Source organism: Triturus cristatus, chromosome 6 (genome assembly GCF_964204655.1).
Source record: "Triturus cristatus chromosome 6, aTriCri1.1, whole genome shotgun sequence".
Classification (NCBI taxonomy): domain Eukaryota; kingdom Metazoa; phylum Chordata; class Amphibia; order Caudata; family Salamandridae; genus Triturus; species Triturus cristatus.
In genome coordinates, this window is record NC_140589.1 from 1,321,120,654 (window position 1) to 1,321,127,276 (window position 6,623).

The following is a 6,623-nucleotide window of genomic DNA, read 5'->3' on the forward strand; positions in this document are numbered from 1 at the left end:
GTCTTTCCCACATTTTCTAGTCTAACCATGGCATCACCAGGGACCATCTGTTAGCGTATCATATGTTCTGTGATACGCATTTGTAATTTTGGTAGAGAAAATGTGTCAATGTAGGCTCAATATGAGCTCAGTGACTTCTTGGCATGGTTCACCGGACCTCTCTGATTGGACCTTGCATTAGGCTCTATCAAGCGTTCAGAAGTTTCCAAAAGCCAAAATCAGCAATTTATTAAGCTCCTTGTTAAATATGTAACTTCTTCACTCATGGTTAAAGGTTATTGCGTTACATTCTGATTAAAGCAATCATTTAGAAGGCTGAGATCCCTCCTCGGAGCAGCCCTCATTCAGAGAAGGTGACATCGCCTCATTTTATATTCTGCATGTTAATTGCCTTCTGCTGAAGAGACACCACATCTCCAAAACGTGAACACTGTCTGAAAAATCTATTATTCATCAAATAGAAATTGAAAAACATGTCTGCCGAGACTCGATCCCAATTCCCCAGCGTCTAGGCCACATCCTCTCCCCAGAGAGTATATATGTGTGTGTGTGTCTATATATATATATATATATTCACTGAAAAAACCATAGGTTTCACACATGTTATAGTTAGCGGAAATTTTACTGATAAAAAACCAATGAAATTCCCCCGTTATAGTTAGTGCAGGCAACTATAACTCACGCGACCGCAATCCTCTGCTGATGCTAATACTGTATTTAGACACTTATTTGCCCATGTCTTCTTCCATAAATTTTTAGCTATACATATATTACAAATATTTTTTTTTCATAAAGACACATATGTCATCAGCAGAAGATTGCGGTCGCGTGAGTTATAGTTGCCTGCACTAACTATAACGGGGGAATTTCATTGGTTTTTTATCAGTAAAATTTCCGCTAACTATAACATGTGTGAAACCTATGGTTTTTTCAGTGAATTTGCAAGGTTTTTTAAATGCTAATTCCTAACTATAACGTGTGTGAAACCTATGGTTTTTTCAGTGAATTTGTACGGTTTTTTAAATGTTAAGTTACTTTACGCCATTCGTGGCGTGTGCGCCCACTTAACGCAGTTCGTTCCGTGCGCGCACGGTGCGCTTCGCGCACCGTGCGCGCACAGTGAGCACGCGGTGCGCTTTGCGCACCGCGCGCCCACTTTACGCAGTTAGTGCGCATTTTTTGATATGTTTTTTACCGTACGCGTACGGTAAGCGTAATCGGTAAGCGTAATCGGCGAAATTAGCGAAAAAATAAAAATTCCGTTTTTGGCCTTGGGGGATCTTTGGGGACTCCCTCAACATGGCTAGGTGTTTTGGAGCTGTCCAAACAGCCCCTTTACATGTTTTTGTGCTTTGTGTTTTAATCCACACTCTCAGTGCGAGAGAGAAAATGGCGGCCGCCGCTTCCTGGTTTCGGCCGATTCGAATGTTTACTAAGATCTAAGAGCCAATCAGAATCGCGCTCGCGCACGCCACCGTACGCGTACGGTAAGCGTACCGTAAGCGCACCGTAAGCTGGCTCAGATATATATATTGATTTAAAGGCTATTTTCTCAGAATCTACTGAACAGATTTACACCAAACCTACAAAAGGCACTTCCTTGACCTGGGGACTACCTCTCTGCCAAATTTCATTAAATTCTGTTCAGCCGTTCGGGCTGTAGCCCTGTCTAAAGGTCCTATGGAAAAATGCATGGGAAAAACGCGTTTTGGGACCCCCCTTTTATCTCAGCCCCCGCTTGACGAATCCCCCCGAGACTTTCAGGGTAGGAGCGGAGCGTAGCGCCCCACCTATTTTGAAAAATTCGCGAGGATTCGTCGACCGGCGCCAAAGTTATTCAAAATAGAATGTTGCGGATTTCCTATGGAAACGTGGTCCTAACTATAACTACCTACTGGCGACCGCCAGTAGGTAATATATATGTATATATATATATATATATATATATATATTCACAGAAAAAAACATAGGTTTCAGGGGTGTTATAGTTAGCTGGACTTTTCACTTGTACAAAACCATTGAAATTCCCCCATTATAGTTAGTTCAGCTAACTATAACTCGCGCGCCCGCAATGCACTGCTGATGACGTCACATATTACATCACTCATGACATGGTCAGTGACATCACTCATGACATCACTGATGACATCTCAAATGACATCACTGATGACATCACTGATGACATCATCCAGTGAATGTGTGTTTTTCTGAAAATTAAATATGTTTTATATATGTATATCTCAAGGTCGATGGAAGAATAAATGGGTATATAAGTATCTAAATGGATGATTTGTTTTTGAAAAATTGATTGTGTAACTGACTGATTAAGTGTATCATAGTGAATACATGGCTTAGTGAGTAATGTTTAAATATGTAAATATCTGTATCAGTCTCTCACTTTGTGTATAAGTGGCTGCATGGGTTGGTGAGTAGCTACATGGGTGTCTATATAGGTTATTAGTTGGTTTTTTGAGTATCAGTCTGAGTGTCTGCATGGTTCGGTGGGGGGTATTACGTAGTGCATAGTTGCATGAATGAGTGACTCACTGTTTGTATGTGTTTAAGCCAGCATGTGTGCAGGACTATATGGGTGGATGAGTGTGTGTATGGGTGTGTTAGTGAGTGAATGACTGTCTCAATAGTGTCTTTATGAGTAACTACATATGTTTTAAACTAGTATATGTGACTATTGGTGTATATAAGTGAGTATATGTGAGAGTGAGAGATTGAAAGAGTTCCTGTATGAATAAGTATGTGTTTCTATAAGTGATTGTTTAAAAGACTAAGTATGTGTAAGTTTCCGTAGAAGTAAGTGTGGTGGTGTGTGTATAACTGTATATGCAAGTAAATGTATGTTTGATTCTTTATTAGCATGAGTGACTATGTGTGTGAGTAACTCTATGGATGAGTGGCATTGTGTAACAGGATGTATAGGTGTATGAGTACATATGATGACGAGTGAGTACATGTATGAGTGACTGTATAGGACTGTTGGTGAATGAGTGGATGTGTATGTGGATCTTAGAATTACTGAAGAGGTTGTTGTAACTGGTATTGGTATGTCCATTGTTTTGAAAATTGTAGTCTCTATTTTTGAATGTGTGTATCAAAGGTTATATTAGGGTAAGAGGAGGTCTGCCACTCTATCACAAGGATGATGTCATCAGTGATGTCATTTGAGATGTCATCAGTGATGTCATGAATGATGTCACTGACCATGTCATGAGTGATGTAATATGTGACGTCATCAGCAGTGCATTGCGGGCGCGCGAGTTATAGTTAGCTGACTATAACGGGGGAATTTCAATGGTTTTGTACAAGTGAAAAGTCCAGCTAACTATAACACCCCTGAAACCTATGGTTTTTTCAGTGAATTTCTGAGGTTTTTTAAATGCTAATTCCTAACTATAACGTGCCTGAAACCTATGGTTTTCAAAGGTTTTTTAAATGCTAATTTCTAACTATGCCGACAGAGATAGGACATGTGAAGAAAGAAGAAAAAATGCACAGAAAGAAAAAAAAAGAAGTGCAGAAAGAAGCAACAGAAGTCCTCAAAGACGAAGAAAAGTGCAGGAAGAAGGATAACGTGCAGAAAGAACAAAAAGAAGAGCAGAAAGAAGCCTTGTTGCAAAATCATCCTGTACCCTCAACTTTTTCAGACGGATACTGGTGGTAACTGAGTCTGACTAACCAGTCCTAGAGCCAGTGCTATGTTAAAAGACACTTAGAATACAGTGAAAACACCTACATACACTAGGGAACATTATGCGTTGGGGTCCCCCTGTGATTAGCATGACCTCCTCTGTAAGCCCCTAGTATATAAAAGGGCAGGGGGATTAAAACTACCTCTTAAAACAGGCCACAGGGCGTTTTTGCACATGTTAACTCAGGCCCCGTCCCCTCCCTTCACCACTGTGTAAACACGCCCTGTGTCCGTTTTTAGTTGGGAGATTAAGTTCATTTGAGTCCTGAGGGTCCCTAGGGTCCAACTAGCCCACTAGGTACCTCCAGTAAGTGCCACAGAGCTGCGTTGCAGAGAGGTGTAAAAAGTGGCACGGCCTGGACCACCTCTCTGCAATGCAGCTTAGTGGAGCTTACTGGAAGCACTTGGTGGGCTAGTTAGCCCCCAGGGGCCCTCAGTATTGAAGGGAAATTATATCCCCAATTTAAAACGTGCCATAGTGCGTGTTTTCACACGTCACCTCAGGCCCCGTCCCCTCCCTTCACCACTGTGTAAACGCGCCCTGTGGCTGTTCTCAGTTGAGAGATTAAGTCCCCTTGAATCCTAAGGGTCCCTAGGGTCAAACCAGACCACTAGGTACCTCCAGTAAGCGCCACAGAGCTGCGTTGCAGAGAGGTGTAAAAAGGGGCTTGGCCTCAGAACACCTGTCTGCAGCACAGCTCCCTGGCGCATACTGGAGATGCCTGTTGGGCTAGTTGGCCCTCAGGGACCCTCAGTATTGAAGAGGAATTAATTCCCCAACTTACAACTCGCCAGGGGGCGCGTTTGCAGAGTGCTGCAAGGAGGGGGCGTCGCCTCCGGCACGATGCCAGTCTTTTATTTATTTTAATTTTTTAAGAAGGGGGGCTGTGTGGTTCCCCTTCTTATTCTAATTTATTGGCCCTGATGACCCCATCCCCCAGGGCCTGTCTCCTAATTATATTTTTTTGACCCCAATCCCCAGGGCCGGCCACTGTTTTTTATTATTTTAAAAAATATATATATTTATAGACACACCTAGGACATGCTGGACAGACCGTACGTACCTATCACCATGACGATTTGCGTGATATTCATTAAAAGGCGACTAAGCATACAATGAATCCACGTGGAATGTATTTACACCACTAGTGAAGCTCTGACATGTCTGATGCCCTACCGTGCCTAATCCCGGTAGACACCCTTGTCGTTTATTTATACAAACATGGGTAGCTATTGACGGGCACATTTAATACACATGCACACCAAGCCATTCAAAGGGGATTCGACAAAATTCGACCAAATCTATGCAAGAAACCCCCCTCACGATTAATAAAACACACATCCACTGCCGGATGTGTAATACTTTTTATTTTACTCTCTGGAAAGAGGACGAACATCACTTGAGAGTCACAGCGCGCTCCTGGCAGAGCCCAATGCTGTGTTACACCCACCATTGCCTGCTGAGTGCCACACACCTCTGTGTTGTATTCCACTAGCTAGTGCATATGCTAGCCCATGTGCACTGTAACACCACCCCGTGAATATGTCATGCCACACTTGCCTTTGCACGGGTTATATTGCCCCATCTAACGTGCCTTCCTCGATGCCTATGTTATAACACACAGTGCTATGCCATACATATTACAATCTGGGATCCATATCTTTGTCACAGTGCATATGCAACGTTACACTCCCCAGCACATATTTTATATTACAACTTTAGAGACTAGTTAGGTTACACAACACTGCCCTGTGCATATTACACTCTAAGGCGCATATCGCATAGCACGCGCTAGTGCCTGTGCTATCTCGCGCTCTCCAATGAATCTGTCATTGCGCTCAATGTATTGCATATTATATTTCACGCCCGGTTCATCTTATATCACACTTTTTGGTGCATAGTTTATACCATACACTATATCTAGTTTTCATTTTCAATCGTGCTCTCAGGACTATGTTCTATATAACACTGTGTTCACCTACCCTTTTCACGGGCATTACATTTTGCGATAGGGGTTGGAGGGTCAGGGGGTGTTTCTGCCAAGTGAGCCCGGAATCACAGTCACAAACGTCCTCTTCTTCCTGAATATAAGTGAGATTATGCTGCATACTTGTTCATATTTTAAGTAGTTCGCACAGACACACGTTTTAAAAACAATAAAGTTCCTAATACCCGCCTTCTCTGAACAGTTAGCTTGCTGCCCCATCCCCCTCCTCCCTATCCTCTGTTGTGTGAATCCATGGACTAGCCTCCTCCCTCCTGCCATGCATGGTCTGATGTGCTGCCACTGCCCTCAATTTAGTATGATGTACCAGTCCACTCCTCCTGCCCTCCATTACCCAATTCTATGTCCCATCATTGACCTCCTGCTTAAACTCTGTGCTTAGCTTGCTGCCCCTATTCTCCTTCCCCCTGCCCTCCGATGTCTTTGTGCATGCCCCTGCTCCATCCTTTTTGCCCACCATGTTCCATGGACCTGCCACTCCTATCTACTCTGAGTGTTCTGTTGAGCTGCCACTCCCCTCCCACCTGCCTAGCATTGTCAGATGACTGTAACCTGTCCCTGCCACCTCCACCCTGCCTGTCCACATGCCATGCCCCTATCCTCTTCCTCCTGTCCACATGGTCCATTGTACTGCCACACCCTTCTGCCCTCCCTGGTCTGTTGTGCTGCAACTGCTCCTCCTGCCTGCCCCGTGCGGTCTGTTGTGAGGCCCCTTCCCCAGAACTTTGTCTGTGCACAGGTCCTGACCCTCCCTTCTATCCTCCATCGTCCTTTGTGCATGCCCCTGCACCCTCCTTCTTGCCCATCATAGCCATTGTGCTGCCACTAACCCTCCCACTTGCCATGCATGGTCTTCTGTGCTGCCATGGCCCCTCCCACCTTCCCTGTGTGGTCAGTTAGCTGCCCCTGACCCC